We start from the raw sequence: 20126 nt of genomic DNA, 5'->3' as shown, positions 1-20126 counted from the left end.
ACCCTCTTCCCCATTCTAAGATTAGAACAATATAATGGGATTATTTGAGGGTATCATCTTTGGAATGTCACAGGGATCTCTCTTTTTGTATCTCTATGTGTTTCTCTGTGTCTGTCTGTCTTTCTGTTGACCTCTCTTTTTTGAGGGAGAAGAGAGGGAAGATTTTGTCAGCATATCTAACAAAGCAGACCAGCACCTTCTCTGTAATTGATAATCTTATGGAATTGTGCTGGGAATTAAGTGACTGTCCTAAGGTCAATAACTTCTATTTGTAAAAGGGATGAGAACTGAACCGAGGTCTTCCTGACTTCAAACCCAACTGTCTATTTGCTATATTATATTGCTTCTGAAAATGAATGGCAACTATTACCAACAAGGCAAGGATCCAAGACAACTCCAAGGGATTTATGAGGGAAAAAAAAGATATTCGTCACTTTAGAAGGAACAGATAGAGTCTGAGGACAGAATGGAATGTGCCATTCTTCCCTTTATTTCATCCATGAATTTTTAATATTTCTGTTTCACAACATGACAAACAGGGAAATGCATTATATAATAATATATGTATAACATATATCATATCTTCTTTTGGGGGGATGAGAGAGGTAAGGAGGGAAGAATGAGAAATTTTTGGACATAACTATTTTCAGAATGTGTTTCTCTTGGATATGCATATTTATTATAATTTGTGATTATATTATATTGCAAATTATGTTATATACATATATGCAAATGGTTAAAAAAGAATATCATAAGGACTACAAATGATACATAAGAGCTGGAAAAGACTATAGAGGTAATCTAGCCTCCACTACTTCCTCCAATTTTATAGGTAAGGAAACTGAGGACCAAGGAGAAAAAATGAATTGCTCAAGGTCAGAACTGTAAAGATTAAAAATTTGGGGGAAACTGAGGCAGGTAGAAATTAGTTTCTCTCTGCAAGGAGCATTATATTTTTGTGAGGTTTATTAAAGGTTAAGGATTAAAGAAAATACAGAATAAGAAAGCACATGTGCTAGGGAGGCCAAGAAGCCCAATTCAATTTCACTTACATCATGAGAGATGCGTCTGCTCCTAAGCGAAAGTAGGAAAAAAAAAAGACCCTCAGTAGGCGGACAACTCCTTTAAATAATAATTCATGTTCTCACCCAGGTGAGAATTCAGTGTGATTACAAAGCATTCTGGGAAGTGAGCAAGGACTTCTGGGTACTGGAGTTCTGGATTCAAGTCTCCATTTTTACAGAAGAAGACCCAAGATTCAAATCCAGGTCCTCTAATACTAAATCCTAAATTTGTACTAGTTCTTAAGAGGGAGAATCTGTCTCTTTTACTATGAAGCATACAGTGAAATTCACTTAATATTAATTATTTGTAAGTCACTATCCCTTCAATAATCCCCAATAGACCCATAAAACTTTCACTGAAAACTGCAACTAAGCTAGTTAGGTACATGTCTTGCTACATTCTAATCTACTACATTGTAGAATCTTAAGGGCTATTATTTAGAGGTAGAGGCTTCCATCTGCCTCCCTTTCCAGTGGAGAAAATAAATGTTACGTGCATGTAAAAACAAAAGAGATATCATTAGGGTGATAATTGCAAAGCAAATTTTTCTTTGCATATAGATGCATGCCAGAATTAATGAAATAACAGCCAGGGTGCATGTGTTGGCTTCATTGCTTAATCTGTTTTAATCAAGCTAAAATCATGTGGTTTCATGTGGAGCCCACTGAAGAAGCAGCCAGAGACCTAGTGTGTTCTATTAGCAACTCCAGCACTGACTCATTAATGATTCTATATGAATCACTTAACCTCTCTGGGCCTGTGTATGTTGGTAAAGAGAAGATAATGATGCCTACTGTCTCCTTCCCAACTCTGAAGGGCACAATAAAAGCAGTGTAGTTTCCATAGCCCATTCTTTCCCCTTCCCACCCCATCTCAGAAGAGTACAAGATAGGAAGGATGAAGAAAGGTCTAAAAAGATATCTGGGTTCCATTTTCTACCAATTACAGGTATGTTTGTCCAAACCAAAAAAAAAAAAAAAAAAAATATATATATATATATATATATATATATATATATATATACACAACAACAACAAGTTGAAAAGTCCTGGTTAGAAATAAAAGTTTCAAGTTAGAAGAAGGTAAACTAGCTCTTGGTCTATAAAGATTATAAATGGGCACTATAAAGTGCCCATTTACCTACAGGCAACACCTTTTAGACTTTAAAGAAGAGATCCCCTCCAATTCTCTTCTGTAACTCTTGAACCCAACCCTCTTAGTGCCCTTAGGAACAACAGAAGTTCCCTTGTTTATCCCCTAGTCCTTTGGTTTTAATTCTACTCTGGTTTTTCTCACAATTTAATTTTCTAACCCAGAACCCCAAGTTTCCCTTGCATGCTTCACTTTTGTAAAAGTTAAATTAGTTTCTAGTAATAGAAATATTATATTTTATGAGGTTTATTAAAGATTATTAGAAATCAGGGATACAAAATAATAAACCATGTGCCTAGGGCTGATTTACTTACTTACTACATGTTGCAATGTCCAAGTAGAGGAAGAGCAGGCTCTTGGGAGGCAGAGAGTCCGTTAAATACTAAATTGTGATCTCGCCCAGGTGGAGACTCAGGTGAGATTATAGGAAATTCTGGGAAGTACCAAGGACATCTGGGGATTGAAGTCTGGGGTTCAAATCTCCATTTTTACACTTTCCACAATCAAAATCACTAACTCAAAATGATATAGTCTTCAGTGCAGCCCTTTGGCTAGGAAGCAGGCAGCTATATGGATCAGTGGAGAGAGAGTCAGGTCTAGAAACAGGAGGTCCTGAGTTCAAGTGTGACCTCAGATACTTCTTAAATGGTGATCCTTGGCAAGTCACTTAACTTCAGTTGCTTAGCTCTTACTGCTCTTCTGCCTTGGAACCAATACTTAGTATTGATTCTAAGATAGGAGGTAAAAAATTGAACCTAGGATAATATCAATTCAGAGCTCCAGTTTTGGATATTGTTATATTCTAGTCTGTGGTGGGTACATGAGGGAACTATATATATATATATGTGTGTGTGTGTGTGTGTGTGTGTGTGTGTGTGCATATATATATATATATTTATTTGTGTTGTCCATCTTGATAGTAAAGTCTTCGAAAGTAGAACTTATGGCTTAATACCATCTTCACAATGATTAAATCTTAGAATTTCAGTGCTGGAAGAGACCTCATTGGTCATCTATCCCAATTCTTACCTAAAAAAAAATCCTTTACCTATTCTGAAGAGTGTTCATTCCGACTTTACTTAAAAGACTAAGTGAAAGAGAACCTGCCATATCCTGAAGAAACTCATTCTACTTTTGCATAATTTTAATTACTAGGAACTCCTTCTTTGTATCAAACTTAAATGTGCTTATTGGCAGCTTCTACTTATTGTTCCTAGTTCTGACCTCTGGGGCAAGGAGAACAAGTTTATAGCCTCTTCTAAGGGACAGTCCCTTAAATACTTGAAGGGAACTATGAGCATCCCCTCCTCAAGTCTCCCTTTTCTAAGCGATCACCTCTGATTCCTGAAACTGATCCTCAAATAGAATACTTGAGGCTCTTCACCAGTCTGGTTGCTTTCTTTTGGATTCTCATCAGTTTATCAACCTTCTCCCAGAAGTATGGTTCTCAGAGTTGAGCAAAACCGTATAAAAACCCATCAGATTTTACTAATTGGGAAATTCCAATCCACAATGTCCAGTTCTTTCTAGGGGCTTGTGGGATGCCCATTTCCACCCAGGGCCCCTCAGGCCTGTTTCCTTCATTCTTCCTGACAACCCTTCATCTTGTGAATATTTTTTTCTCAATAAAATTGGCTTGCTTTTCTGTCTTGATGTAAGCTTCATCTTTCCCTGTACCAGTTTGTTGGTATTTTGAACTTTCTGAAGTCTGTGTTAGGATGTCTCTTAATGCAACCAAAGATCATATTCACTTAAAAAAAAAAAAAACCATCCTTATCTTCTGTCTTAGAATCAATACTAAGTGTTGGTTCCCAGGCAGAAGAGTAGGAAGTGGTAGGCAATAGGGATTAAGTGACTTGGCCAGAATCATAGAGCTAGGAAGTGTCTGAGGTCACATTTGAACTACTCTGTCAAGGTGATCAATTTCACACACTCTTCAGCCTGGCACTTTTCTCATGTGCCAGCCTCTGTCACACCAGGACTGGCTTTCTATCAACTAAGCTACATAGCTGCTTCCACAATCAGTTTTTAGACTTCTATAAGTGATTGTCACAGAGTCATTTCTATAGTAGGATCTCAATAAGTTTTATGACTGATTGAAATGATTACTGATTATAAATATACTCATGGGATTCCAGGTAGTGGTTTATTCAAAAGAGCCCCATATTTGCTGTCAGAAGGCCTATATGGAAGTTTATCTATGAGACTGTAAAACTCTTTAAACTTTAGTTTCCTTATCTTCAAAATAGTTATATTAATATATTTAGGGATAGGTAGGTGGCACAATGAGAAAAACCCTGGGCTTAGAGTTAGGAAGACTTGAATTCAAATCTAAACTTAGCCACTAAGTCATAACCTCTGTGCACCTTAGTTTTCTCATCTATAAAATGGGGATAATAATAACACCTACCTCTCAAGGCTGTTTGAAAGAAATGAAGTAATAATTGTAAAGCACTTAGCACAATGCATTATACTATCTACTTAAAGTAACTTTAAGTATTAAAAATGCAATAACATAATTATTTGCAACCCTAAGATCTTATGAAAAAATACAATCTATTACACGTGCAATCATTTGTGCCCTAAGACACAGAGGCAAAGATCTTTTCAGACTGAGTGTGTATTTTTATTTCTAAGCATCTTGTGAAATAATCAATAGACTTCTGCTGTACAAAAAAAAAAAAAAAAGCCTATAACTATGTTCATTAAATCCCTTTAGAATAACCAAGGATTTCCTACCATTTCACTGGTTTGATAGCAAAATAAAATAATTTTGAAACAATGATAATAACCTTCCTTGCTTTCTTACCTAATCACCACTGTTACATTTTTTCAAAGGGATTGAATTGGCATACACCTCTCTGTCTATCTGCTTGCCTGCCTGTTTGTCTGTCAGTCTCTCTCTCTCTCACACACAGATAGGATTTGACTGTTGTTGAGTTGTTTGTTTGTTTTTGGTTTTTGGTGTATTCAGGTTAATTATATAATCTGCCATAATGGAGAAAATGTGTAGCCATAGTCTGCCAAGACCATGGTTTCCAACTATTAACTCCCTTACTAGGAACTCCGAGAAAGATACCAGGAAAATGGTCCCTCACTTCTCCATCTCCGTCCCCCCTTCCCTAACTCTCTTTCCAACTCTGTTAGTAAGGAAAGGGAGGAGAGTATTCCATAGAAGGCATATGAAGTGCAAGGCAAGCTGGTATAGAAACTTCTTCCAGGTAGGAGCAATGGGTCTCCATTAAGCTAAGAAGTTGATCCTTTTTAGAAAACACAATATTGCATTGAAATGGTGGGGGTTGCAAGGAGGGGAGGTGGGAAACAAAGAGCTGTCTATGGAAGATAAGTAGATAGACAGGCAGATAGATAGATAGATAGATAGATAGATAGATAGATAGATAGATAGATAGATGGATAGACATAAATGAGAGAGATAAACATACAGATATATAACTGTGTATAGCTACTTTACATATATATGTGCATTGACCAGGCTTAAGATTTTACAAATAGGTTATTTCCAGTGCAGAAATGCCTTCTACCAATACGAACTGATTTATGCTGTATAATTTATAGTCTTTGATAGTGTCTGAGATATAAATAAATTTAATGAATTGTTCAAGACCAAATATCTAGTACTTATCAGAGATAGGAAAGGAACAAGAACTTCCCAACTCTGAAGCCACTTCTCTGTATATGAATCATTGTGGTATAATATATGCACAAATAATGTATAATATTAAAATTAAATTTCTCTCCAGAATTTAGAGACAGTTTCACATTCCCTCTTGATATTACTTATGATGACATAGTGTATTGAGAAGCCATAAGTGATTATTGCTGATATAAAGTATTTGCTCATCATTTCCTTATTTTTTATAGCTTAAAAAAAATCAAACCCATCTACGCTTAAATGGAACTGATAGGAGTTGCTCTATGGTTTCTCCTATGGTGGAAGCGATATCCTAATCCCTGCTCCCACACATGTGGAGTCAATTTTTTCCTTTAAAAAGTATTGGAATCATCTTTGAGATTTGGTTGGCTCAGAAGACAAAAAGCTGACTGCTGACATCACTACCTGGTCACCTAAGTAAAAAGCAGATGAGGAATTCCAGGCATCCACTCTGATGCTAGTGGACAACGGGCAACTTATATAGGCAAGGTTTACTCAGCTAAATCAACTCTGAGTATCCTAAAAGCACAACCTTATTCAACATTCTCCTGCTGTGCTATGACTAAATCAATCTTTTGTTAATGCTGAATGACCTACAAAATTTCTCTTTTTATTCCATTATCAAAGTATCTCAAATCAGACTCAGCCCAGAATACTTCCTAGAGGTATTTGCATTTTTATGGGCACCAAACCCTAAAAGTAAAATAAAGAATGATATTTATTTTCAGATTCTCCTTTATCTAGCATTTAGCTTTGTCTGTGTAATGGAAAAGAAGTACTACAAAAGAATAAAAAAAAGAAAAAAATCACCTCTTGCTAGAGATGATGAACTTAATGTGCAGATAAAGACATACATTTTCAAACTTGGCTAATGTGCCAATTTGTTTTGCCAAATTATATAACTATATATTGTTATCTGAATTTTCTTAAATTTGTTCAATGCAGTAGAGTAGTGATAGAAAGAGGAACAAATTAAATTTTTTAAATGCTTGTCAGTTGGAAAAAAAATTCTTAAAAGAAAGAGGAATTGGGAATCAAATGACTTCCTGTGCTATATAAATGTCATTTATCGATTAAACAAAAAGAAAACGACATATTTGAACATTTACAAGGCTGCACCCACACAGAAAATACCTGTACTTACTTGATAGAGAGGTTGGGCAAAGGAAGTGAAATGAGCTGATCCAGTTTTGAATATGACCTACATAGGAATGTCAAGGTTTCTACAAAATGACAAATATACACAATGATTCAAAACAATAACATCTATTTCTACAGCTCTTTATCAAGGGATAATAGCTGATATTTGTACAGTTCTTAATCAGGTATCACAATAGTCCTGAGAGGTAAGTAGAGCAAGTATTATTGATCTCCCCATTTGACTCTGAGGAAATGAGTCTCATACAGGGCAGGTGACTTTCTCAAAGTTGCAAAGACAGTTTGCAGAATCAGGCTTAGAACCCTGGTCAATGGAGTCCACTGCTCTACTAAACCATGTTGTCTCCCAAAATAAATAACATTGATCTGCTGGTTATTTGTCTTTAACAGACAAAAATCTGTATACATTGTTTGTAGGACTGTCATCTTTTGGGTTCACACTGCTCATGCAACAAATCAAAAGTGGCAATTCCAGTCTTTAGGCAAAGGGTGGAGTTGGAGACTGTGGAGATAGGCAAATAGCAGAGATAAATGAATGGTAGCTTTCACTGTTCCACAAAACTGAGTAACTTCAAGTCTAACCCTGGGTTTAGCTCTTTAACCTATGCAAATCAACCCTGTTATAGAAATGTCTTTAGCTTCACAGCTCCACCCTGGAGAGGTGTGGAATCCCAGGGGAGAGAGAAGAGTCCTGGCACTTAGTATCAGAGAATTTCAGACCTTAGAGATATCTAGTTCATTTTAATGAAAGCCTAGGAAAGTTGAAGGACTTGTTGAGTGACTTGCCCAGAGTCTCCCAGTTTGTTAGTGGCAGAACTGGAAAGAAAACCCATCATTCCTCTTTGCTTTTCATTCTTGTATGTCATCCTATTGAACAACAACTTCTTTTTCCTCTCCTGATATTTATTTTCCACACCTATACAGGAACACATTGAAGACAACTTAGGAAGACCCTCCCAGCTCTGAGGCTTAATCCAAAGAGAAATTTCTGATTGGAATATTTGGATTTCTTCCCTATGAAGGAGGCATGCATGCTGACCTGTCTCTGCAATATGTTGGGCTTTGTTTTTGTTTTTGTTTTGCAAATAGGCATTGGCTTTATAAAACCATCTCAAGCTGAAATCAGAAGACCTTATGAGTGCCTACGAAAGTCCCATTGCTCAACAAAGACACAGCCGTAGTAACAGAGCATAAGTCAGTACCGTTCTTTTGCTTTTCATAGGATTATAGATGGCCTGAGTATGGATCCATTATCTGCCACTTGCGCTAATTCTGACTTGACAACCAACACCAAAAATGCAGAGCTTCTCCACCAGCCAGTGTGACACCATTCGTTCATGGAAACATCCGTTACAGCAAAGGGAGAAATTTTGAATGCTGTGGAGACGTTTACTTAACTTGGCAGGAGACCTTTCGGTGATGTACATAAAGATGATGACACACACATTGCCAGAGCTAGCTCAGTGTTTGGGAGGCTTAGAAGGAAAAGTGTAGGAGAGAAAGAGGTATTGGCTGCCTTCCGAACCGAAGGTCTACAGAGCCACTGTGATAGTCATAGGCCTGCTAGACAGCATACTAATGCCACGCCAGAACACTGAATCGCTTCTCTTCAATTGTTTAGGAAGATTCTAAAAATCACTTGGCAAGATAAGGTACAAGACACTGAGGTCCTTGCTCAAGCTAAACTGCCAAGCTTCCAATTCTACTACAGAGAATAATTCTGATGAAATGGCTACATCGTGTAATGGCAAACCTGTTTGTCTAAAAAGATACAATATTTACTTAGGGGAGAACTTGCCAGATCTAAGAATAAGAGAAGAATTTATAAACAAAAAAAACCAAACCCATAAAGAAAGTTACTTGTAAAATAGATAATTTTGACCATGCTAAAATTTTTAAAAATTGCACAAACAAAACCAATGAACCCAAGATTCGAAGGGAACCAACAAACTGGGGGAAATGGAGGAATTTATAGCAAGAGTCTCTGACAAAAGCCTCATTTCACAAATATGTGAAGAACGGAGTTAAATTTATAAGAATACAATTCATTCTCCAATTGATAAATAGTCAAAGGATATGAAGCCTCAATTCTCAGATAAAGAATTTAGAACTATCTTTAGCCATATGAAGAAATGCTCCAAATCACTACCAATTAGAGAAATGCAAATTAAAACAACTCCAAGGTACTAGCTCTCACCTATCAGACTGACTTATATGACAAAAAAAAAAAGAAAAATGATAAATGTTGGAGAAGATGTGGGAAAATTAGAACACTAACACACTATTGGTTGAGTTGTGAACTGATAAAACTATTCTAGAGAGCAATTTGGAACCATGTCAAAAGGGCCAAAAAACTATACATGTCCTTTGACCCAACAACACCACTACTAGGTCTATCCCAAAGAGATAAAGATAAGGGAAAAGGACCTGCAAGTACAAAAATATTTATAGTAGCTCTTTTTGTGGTGACAAAAAATTAGTAAGTGAAGGGATGTCCATCAGTTGGGGAGTGGCTGAATAGATTGTGGCAAATTATTGTAATTTGCCATAGGAAAATCATTAAAAAACAAAACCTAGAAAGATTTGAAACAAATTGAAATGTGTAAAACCAAGAGAACATGTACACAGTAACAGCAAATACGTATACTAATCAACATTGCCTACTCTCTCAGGGAGGGGGGAGAGGAGGGAGGAAAGAAGAAAACATGAATTGCAAAATGTCAGAAAATAATGTATCTAAGGGTAGCTAGGCTCTCAGTGGAGAGCCAGGCCTGGAGACAGGAGGTCCTGGGCTCAAATCTAGCCTCAGATACTTCCTAGCTGTGTGACCCTGGGCAAGTCACCTAATTTCAATTGCCTAACTCTTACTGCTCTTCTGCCTTGTAACTGAGAGAGCTCCAAGGCAGGGGCCAGAAGAAGTGATACAAGGACACTCAAAAAGTCATTTTGAGGAATTTTCTCTCAATTATGAAATATGGGAACTACTGGCAGTGGACCATCCAGCATGGTATGCCCATATCAAAGAAGGCACTATGCTGTATAAGCAAAGCAAAAGTATAATAGCTCAAAAGAAACATTTGAAAATGTAGACATCTCCCACCCAAATTTTCATACAGGCTATTTGTGCCCAACCTGCGGTAAAACCTTATGAGCTCACATTGGTTTGATAAGCCACAGCTGGACATACTGATCATTGACCCTAATGTTGTGATGTCATTTGGGTTCTCTTCAAGTACAAAAGACAACCAGACTCCTTGATATCAGGGACTGTGTTACTTTTAGTTAGGTTTTGCTTTGTTTGCATCACCTGAAATATAGCATAGTGCCTTGCCCTAAGTAGAAGTCTAACAAATATCCTTAGGATCCAAGATTTATAGTTCAGTGGCACATTGGAAGTCATTTTGTTCAACCCCTTAACTTTCTAGAAGAGGGCACTGAGATGCTAAAAAAATTGACACTCCACATTACAAAAATTTTAAGTGACAGAGCTGTGATTTGAACTGTAAAGGATGGCAATGAGACCCTACATAGCATCCTGCTGTTTGATGGATAGCTAGCTGGGTAGCAGTTGAGAGTCAGCAGAGGATTCTGGGAGAGAACTGTGAGCTGAGGAGAATTCTGACCAGCTCAGCACTTCCAGCTATGGAAAGAAACTGGAGAGGAGACCCCAAGAGGGAAAGAACCTGACTTTCTTACTTGTTTGTGTACCTGCTTCCATCTGGAAATCCTTCATCAACCCCTCCTTCACTTGGCAACAACTATTCAAGACTCAGAAGGAGTTTGGTTGGACTCTATCGTCTAAGTCAATCTGCCCTATTCCCTTTTGGGTCTCTCTCTTGCCTTTCCTTGAAGTTATTATAGAGATTTAGTTTGAGTTATAGTATTATAGAGATTATAAGAAGCAGTCAGTTGGGGAAAGGGATGGGGCACAGAAGCCTCAAACCTGGACCCTTGAAATCCAACTGCTGTGGAATAGTTTTACAGGGCATCCTCTCCCACCAACCTTTTCCCTTATTCCTCCAGCCTTATCATACCCCTTCCTTTCAATAAATTCCTTAGTATAATTCAGATCTGAGTTTGGGCCTATCTTTGTAATAAGGGAAAGGATTAGACAAATTAGAGACAGGATTCAAAGCTGAATCCTGTCCATGTCTGTGGCAAACCAGACCTGGGTTGTCACACTATCCACAGAAAAGGGTTTAATTATAAACCCCTTTGTTCAGAACTGCTGGCAAGGAAACCTTACATCTTTCCTTCTAGTTTGTGCCAATACAGTGATCAAGGGAAACTGTCAGTTAAATTATCCTTTGGGAAAAGTCTTGGAGAAGTCCTTCCTCTCTCTTTAGGATTGCCTCAAGACCTGGTGTCAACTAGCCTCAGAGATAGAGAGAGAGAGATCCTGCAATCTTTTCCTCAACCCTTCTGCTTCATCCATATCCCCTTCTCCACATTTCCCTTCAACCTCTCACAGTTCACATCCTTCTGTATAATTGAAAATGTTACCCTAAAAAAAGAACTACATTTCCCAGGAGCCCACAGACTTCCTGTCATTATGGACTTCCTGTCATTATGGACTTCTTGTAGATAGGGGATATTGGGTAGGGACGTAGAAGGTCCCAGGTCTTTACTTCCTGTCCCAAGCTTGGTGGTGGTAAGGCAAGTGTTTGAACTGGCTGATCAGCCATGGGCACATGGTCTTTATTTGGTATATTCCTTATTCCTTAATTTTTAATGAACATCAATAAATCTCTTAAAATATAATATTTTTATTAGAGATTTAATTTTTACAGTTGGTGACCAAAAGGGACAAGAAACTCTTTGTGTTTTTCTTTTCCTACTTTTTGCCTGTTTTCTTGCTCTAACTACTGGCCAGGCTATTTTTAGCTGGGGGACTTTTGGCAAAGAAGAGATAAACTGCTTCTCTCGCCCAACTGCTTGAGTCCTTCATTCCTTGTTCCTCCTTTGTTCCTTTCTGCTGATAGGGCTTCCTCCAATCCCTGACCCCAATTGCTCATCTGGCCCCCATTCCCAGGCCCCCAGTGGCTGTCTCCTAAAATCAGCCTCCGACTGGACCCTGACCCCTACTGCTGTTGCTGATTGCTGCCACCAAGAAGCTAGGAGTCAGGGCAGATGGTAAAACAACTGGGGTGTTCTTTCCTTAGTCAACAATTAGCCTACAGGTGGCAGTGTACCTGGAGGGGGAGAGGAGACAGGAGAAGGAAGAGACTTTTCCAAACAGGAAGTTGATTACAAGCATGGCGTATTCTATTAGAGAGCAGTACATTGCCTATTTCAAACAGCTTCCAGCTTTAGGATGTTTTTTTCATGAATGCACTGATCCTTTTACTTATCTTGCCTGAGATTAAGGGGAGAATCAACCCTTTGCCATTCTGGCCTGCCCAGTCTCTAAGATTCATTCAAGTTGGGATTCCTTCACACTATGCTCAGCAAGGAGTTCTCCCTCACTACAGGAGACCCAAGAGCACTGATAATAGGAATATGAATGGATAGAAAAAGGAACTTTAAAGAGACTGGAGGTTATATTTTTAAGACTTTTCAGACTCCAATGTTTTATAAAAGCCTCTATATTTTATTGTATTTTGCTGATTGTTTTGTTTTAATTTTAATTTTGTTGTTTTAAGTTCACATATTAATGTATTCGATACTGTTCTGTTACACTGAATCATTTTAATCTACGATGTTTTAACTATTAGATATATTCTGTTACCTTTCCCCTATGGCTACTGAACAAAATATTGTAAAAGTAATAAAGAGGGTTTTTTTCTTCCATTTTTCTTTATTTTGTATCTTCTTTATTCCTTGATTTCTAATGATCATTAATAAATCTCTTAGAATATAATATTTTTATTAGATTTAATTTTTACACTACCAGTGGGACAAACCCTCTTCACCCCTCTCCATATAAAAGAGAAGAAAAAAGTCTCTCCCCTTTTTTCTCTTTTACAGAACTAAGAATTAGTGATTCCAAATCTAGCACATATTACATTCTATTACACTAATGTTTGAAGTAGATTACATTGGATTCATTGGTTAGCAAACTACTTAGGGCCCTGGGCCAAATTTGGACAGCCCCCAGCTTTTCTAAAGCCCAGGAACTGAGAATGCCATTTACATTTACTTAGCCAGTGGTTCATACAAAAGCAGAGAAGGGTTTGGCCTACAGGCTTTAGGGAAGCTATATGGATTAATCTATAGTCTCTAACTCAAAGACAGGAAAAGGCCAGCCCTAGGCAAAAATGAGAAGAAAAAGTTTGGTGAGTTTAATCTTCTATGCCCTTTCTTCCTTTAAAGGCACTGCTCTAGATACTTCTAATACCTTTCTAATAAGCCCCTTCCCATCTGTCCCCATTCAACAATTATAAGAAGGAAAGGATCTGATAAACTGGGAAATACACAGAGAAGACCTTTCCATTCCAATGACCTTTTTAGTCACCATCCCTAGGAAAGGATGTAACCAGATTTTTCCCTTTCATTGCCTCCCAGTGCTTCTGTCTAAGGATATAATTAATTCTCATCTTAATTCATACCTAGCTTGGCTCAAGTTTACCTCCATCCAACAAGATATTAATTATATTTCTTCCTCATCATCTGCATGACCCAGTAATATTATTTAATTGACATATACATTAAATGCATTTACTGAAGTAAATTAGAAGCGACAAAATATAGCTAAGGACATTTGGAAGCAGCAAAAGTAGCACCAGCTGGTCTTCCCTCACCCCTTCACTGTGTTCTGACTCTTAGTATTGTGGGTACATGGCTGAATTACTCTTGCGTATTTATCTTGGTTTTGAAGGTCAAAGGATCAATCTATCAAGGGTGAGAGGGTCAAGGTGGACTTTTTGACAAACCACCTTTTGCCCCACTTTCTAATGTTCCCTGGAGGATCTCCTCAAACTCTTAGGAGGTAAAAGTGATGCTTGATGTCTTCATTGACTGGTAAGTGTCCTTTTCACTGTCCATTAGGCAGTGCCCTACACTAATTGCCAAATGAAATACCAAATCCATTACAGGAAGCTATCGCAGGAAGTGTTAGAAATGGAAATTATAATGATGATTAACAGCTCCATGGCACACTGGATTGAATGCCAGGCCTAGAGTCAGGGAGACTCATTTTCCTGAGTTCGAATATTGTCTCAAAGCCAGGGCAAGTCACTTAACCCTGTTTGCCTTAGTTTCCTCATCTGTAAAATGAGCTGGAAAAGGCAAAGGTAAACCATTCCAGTATCTTTGCCAAGAAAACCCCAACTGCAGTCACAAAGAGTCAGACACGACTCAAAAATGACTAAACAATAAGAATAACAATAATGATGATGATATAATTGTAGTCTTCTCATGGAACACTGGACATATACTTATTTCTAAAAGGCTTGGTGCTTTAGGATGATGAAGCAAATCCTGGGTTATCCTGCAGTAGCACTGAAGGGAAAATGGAAGGCAGATTTTACTAAAACTGATGAGAGAGGATTTGCCACTGAAAATGGAAGTTACCTACTTAATCTATTTTATTTTAATTAATTTTATCTATTTTTATTCTATTTATTTTATTTTTTTAATTAATGTTACCCTCTCCTTACTAGGGGGAATAACCCTTATAACACATATGTATAGTGTAAAGATTAAATTATCTCTCCCCTGCCCAATTTTAGATTTAATCACTAGAAAAGTATATACCCCACTCACACTTGAGTGGGGCAGGTTTGTGACCCACTTGAGTGATAGTGGGTGATGAATCAGAATTGACTGACTGCCCCCTGGACAGTCCTAAGCAAAGCTTTAGCTGTAATTGGTACATGTAAAATGGAAGAAAGTCACAGGAAGTGATGAAAAGGAATTATCTTTAAAAATGCCAAGAACTTCCTATGAGGGTTCTCTTTGGTCTTTCATCTTTGACTTGACGTTGAAGGAGATCTGACTGAGGATCTCGGACTGCTTCTACTTTCCTTACACCTACCACATGGGCTAAGTGAAAAAGGCTGACTCCTTTCCTGGATTTTCTGAAGGGACCAGCCTCAGGAGAGACCTACCAGCTCCAGAGAGGCTTCCTGCATCCCCAGGTCCTTGGCTCAAGGCTGAGGCCCCTCCAGCTAAGGGCTAACTAGTCCTGCCTGGATTGAGCCAGGGGATCAAAGCAAATACTTAGTGTGTAGGCTATAAAAATATGTATACTTAATTGCATTTAAAAATAATGATTTTATCCTTTATTTCTCTCTTCCTTCCCCTCTCCAAAATATAGGGTATGTTATGTTTTCTCTGGTATTTCCCATGGGTTCAAGAGGTCAGGGGCTCCTGAAGTCCTCAGTAAATGTCCACAAAAGCTACTATAGTGCTTCTTGGAGAAGATGACCAACTATAGGAAGACAAGGCCAACCCCAAATATTGCCTGCCAGAAAAATATGAGGGAGAACTAAGCATAAAATGATAATTTGGAAATCCTAAAAAATGTTTCATACTGTAAATTGATGGTGTATAAAAATAGTTTTAAGTAACTGATTCATGATGAAATATTTTTGTCAATGTATACTTGTCAGTGTGTGTTTTTTAAGATTTAGGATGAAGGAAATAATAGCTATCCCTTATCCAAAATACATTGTACATTGAGTATTGTTCTAATACTCTTTTAGAAACATCTAGGCTTTGGGCAAATCTAAGCTTTAAGTAATTCTCTCTAGGTTAGTGATGGCGAACCTATGCATGGGTGTACCAGAGAGGGCACACAGAGCATTCTCTATGGGCACGCATGCCATCATCTTCCACACCAGAGTTCATTACTAGAAAGACAGAGGGACTCGGTGGAATGGAGCTGCTCCCTTTCCCTTCTCCACCATGCCTGGTAACATTTTTTCACATCACCCATCCCTCTGCCCAGCAGCCCAGTCACTTAACCAGGATGGCTTAGATCCCTGCCCTTCTGTCTTAAGACAGAAAGTAAGGGTTAAAAAAAAGCGTCATGATTCCCCCCCCCCCCCCAGATAATTTCACATACTACTCATAATATTCATAAGCATTTATTTACTGCTTAAGGCACCATTAAAGAAATTTTAGTACAAGAACTTTGTGTCTTAATTCCCTCCTAGACCTAAAGCCAGTCAATGAGTCTCCTTAAAGCTTGTGTCCCCTCTTCCCCTCCCCAGGCAGTGCTTAATACCCCCTGGTTGTAAAGAATGTTTGTTGAATAGTATCACCTGGTATTACACTCACTCAGTGAAGTCCATTGGCCCAAGATTGCCCTTTCTTCTTTCTCTTTCCACAGTGCTCCAAAACACTTCAATGTGCCACAATAGGCAAAGTAATCGGGCAAAAAAAGGTTTAAATTGTGGTAGAATTGATGCCATTTTCTTAAACCAAATCAAATTAATAAACGAACCCTTTAAAATGGACTGACTACCAGAGGAAGTCACCTGGGCAGTTCAGTGGCCCCAGGCAAATTCCTGACCCTTGTAAACAGCGAATCCTGATGTTTAATCTTGGACTGCTACTACTGGTGCTGGGGCAGGTTCTGGGTCTCCCTGGGAAGGTATGCAGCCCGACCCTGGGGCCCGCCCTTCTGAGCCAAAACTGACAACACGGAACAAACACCCTAGTTAAAGGCCAAGGAATTCTCGAGTGACTATGCCAGGTATTTGGCAGCCAGCTGCTCCCCTTGGGGTGTGGCTCCCTGAATGAGTTCCTCTGCTAGAGGCTGGCCACGGAGTCCAAGGGAGAAGCATTGTTTTACTGCAGTTGTTAGGAACCCACATTCCCACGTACATGTGACTTTTTCCTGTTGGAGCCATCCTTTAAACACTGCCAGGATAACTTCCATTTGGGGGCAGGTTGTCCCCTCAAACTAAGTAGTATCCTTGGATGAAGGGCTTTTTGGCTTGCTCTCTTTCAGGGCTGAAAAGAAAATATATTCAAATAGTTCCTCACCATTTGGAGTATCATTCTCTGTTTGGGGACTCTGTTGAGGTAGACCCCAGGACACAGTGGAAAGATTGTTGGATTTATAATTATAAACACCTGAATTCAAATCCTGCTGCAGAAATTAATGAAAATAGTTGGCATTTGCTTATATTATCTTTACAGATAGAATCTACTTAGATAATATCAAAGATGCTATTGCCCAATTTCAAATAAGAAAAATAGGAAATTGACAGGGAATTTGAAGTTAACTGTTTTTCCTTTATCCTCTATGCCAGTTTGTGTCTTTGAGTCAATTAACCTTTCTGAGCCCCAGTCTTGACCTTTCTAAAGCTAGAATGATAAATGTTATTAGTCAAGTAAACATAAAGTACTTTGAAATTCTCCTGTGCTATATTATGGTAGCTATCATTAATCTGAATTTCCTGGATTCAACTGAACAGTAGGCTCCAGATTTATAGCTGCTTTCTAGGGTTCAAATTCTGCTTTTGAAACCCTTTGGAAAATCAATTAATCTCTCCGAGCCTCAGTTTCTCCAATTATAAAAAGAGAGGATTAAACTAGAGGGCTTCTGAGGTCCTTCTCAGTTTTTGATCTATGATCCCTTTACACTTGAAAATGTTATATTATAATCATTAAAAATATGGCCAGAGAACATCAAGAGACAATTCCAATATTAGATATAGAGTTACCCTACCAATTTTATTTTAAACTATTTTCTTTATTCTTTTTTAAACACTTATCTTCCATTTTAGAATCAATACTGTGTATTGACTTGCTTCCAGGAGAGAAGAGTGATAAGGACTAGGCAATGGAGGTTACATGCCTTGGCCAGGGTCACACAGCTAGGATGTGTCTGGGGTTAGATTTGAACCCCAAATCTCCATTCTCTAGGACTGATTCTCAATCCACTGAACCACCTGCTGCCCTTCCATTTTTAAATTATTGATGTACATAATTTGATTTAAATTGGAGGAGGATTAATGATAAAAGATGTTGGGACAGGTCTTTGGAGCATCTATCATTCATGTAGTACTTTATGATTTACAAAACATTTTTCTCTCAACAAGCTTAGATAATTTCTTTTTTTTTTTTAACCCTTACTTTCTGTCTTAGAATCAATACTAAGTACTGGTTCCAAGGCAGAAGAGTGGTAAAAGTTAGGCAATTGGGGTTAAGTGACTTGCCCAGGGTCATCTATCTAGGAAGTATCTGAGGCCAAATTTGAACCCAGAACCTTCTGACTCAATGCCTGACTCTCTATCTACTGAATCACCTAATTGTCCCAAGCTTAGATGATTTCTAATGCTTCTATAACTCTTACTTCCATAATTAGATAATCCCTCAAAACAGGTAATTTCCACAAAATAAAACAATTAACTTGAAATCAGGAAATCTGGGTTTTAAATTTTGATTTTAACATACTTGAGCAGGTCACTGAATTTGACAAATTCAACAAATATGTGGTTTCTAGTTTCTACTAAGCATCCTAGGCACCAGGAACATAAAAAAGAAAATTGCCAGGCTCTCCCCTCAAAAATTTGGAGTTTTGTAGGGGAAATATGCTTGTGCATAAATAAACAAACTATATGGTACTAAAGGTAGGAAGAAAATAATCTAGAAAAATTTGTGGAACATAGGACCATTTTTTGGTTGGAAGACATTGTCAGGGATGTCTGCATAGAAGAGGTAGTTGATGCTTGAACTGGAGAAAGAAGGGAATTATTTTTGTAGATGGAGAGAGGGAGGGAACATGCTATTGAGATTCCTGGGTGAAACTAATGGGGAATCACAGAAGAAGCAAATAATCTGATGAAAGCAATGGACAAAGTGTTTAATGAAAAGTCACTTGGAATGTGGCTTAGATGGAATGTCAAAAGAAGAAACAGGGGCAACAAGAGAAAACTAGTAGAGTACAACTCACTTCCCAAATTAGGAAAATGGCCATTGCCTTCCAAATAGGAAAGTCCACAGAGACCCTCAACTGAGATTCCTCCAATGCAGAACTAGAATCAGGAATGGAACACAGCTCTTTTTTTTTTTTAAACCCTTACCTTCCATCTTGGACTCAATACTGTGTATTAGTTCCAAGGCAGAAGAGGAGTAAGGGCTAGGCTAAGTGACTTTCTCTGGGTTACACAGCTAGGAAGTATCTGAGTCCAGATTTGAACCCAGGAACCCCTCCAACTTCAGACCTAGAACACTACTATGTCCCAGGACCCAGTTCTTTGATTGTGTTGGTGAACAGAGCCCTGGGGATTTGTGGAAGAAAGGAATTATAAGGCATGCAAAAGGACAAGAAGCAAGACAAGAAGCTGGAGATTGATCAGCTGTCAATCAAAGGAAGATTCCATTTGGAATGTGACCGGGAAACAGTTGAAGAGGCAAGAGTCAACTGCTGACTGATTTTCTGGGCTTTTGGCTAATGGTGGTGACTTTGAAGGAAGAAGCTGGATTTATCTCTGAGACTTGGGATAATCAAGTTGGAGGTGGCCTGATTGATTTGAAGGCAGAAGAAGAAGGACAATAGTCCATATATCTCTCGGACTTCCTCTGCTTCATGGTAGTGACTGAATTGCCATTTCTCTCAATATCCTCCAACCTAAGACTCACTGTAGATAATAGGGAAACCTCCAACCCTCTAACTTTTATCCTCTATCTTTTCCTGTTTTCCCCAATAAACTTCTACTTGAGATAAAGAAGAGAAAAGAGTATTTCTTCTGAAACATCATAGCTCACCCTGAGTGACTTAGAAGGATGTTGATGAAGAAGGGGAAGGGGAAACTTAAGGGAAGAAGAGGGGAAGAAGGGAGATTGGAAGAGGGAGAAAGGGAGATATAGAGAGAGGAGGGTAGGCAAAAGAAGATAACTACCTGATCCATTAGTTATCATTTATCCATAAAATATACCCCCTCCAATATTATCTATTACAGACTGGAGTCTTCAAGCTAAGGCAGGAGGAGGGTATCTACAATGGTCTTTTAATATTCTATTACACCAAGCTCTCCCCTGAATGCCTAAATCCAACTTTACAGAATTTACAGAACTTTACAGAAAAGTTCAGAGAAATCAAAGTGGTAGGTCAGGGGCCAGTTCAGGCTTGACTTCATTGGGTTTCCCATTCAGATGAGACACTAAAAAGCTAGAAAAAAAG

Source organism: Monodelphis domestica, chromosome 8, assembly GCF_027887165.1.
Source record: "Monodelphis domestica isolate mMonDom1 chromosome 8, mMonDom1.pri, whole genome shotgun sequence".
Classification (NCBI taxonomy): domain Eukaryota; kingdom Metazoa; phylum Chordata; class Mammalia; order Didelphimorphia; family Didelphidae; genus Monodelphis; species Monodelphis domestica.
Note: the sequence above shows the minus strand (reverse complement) of the source record.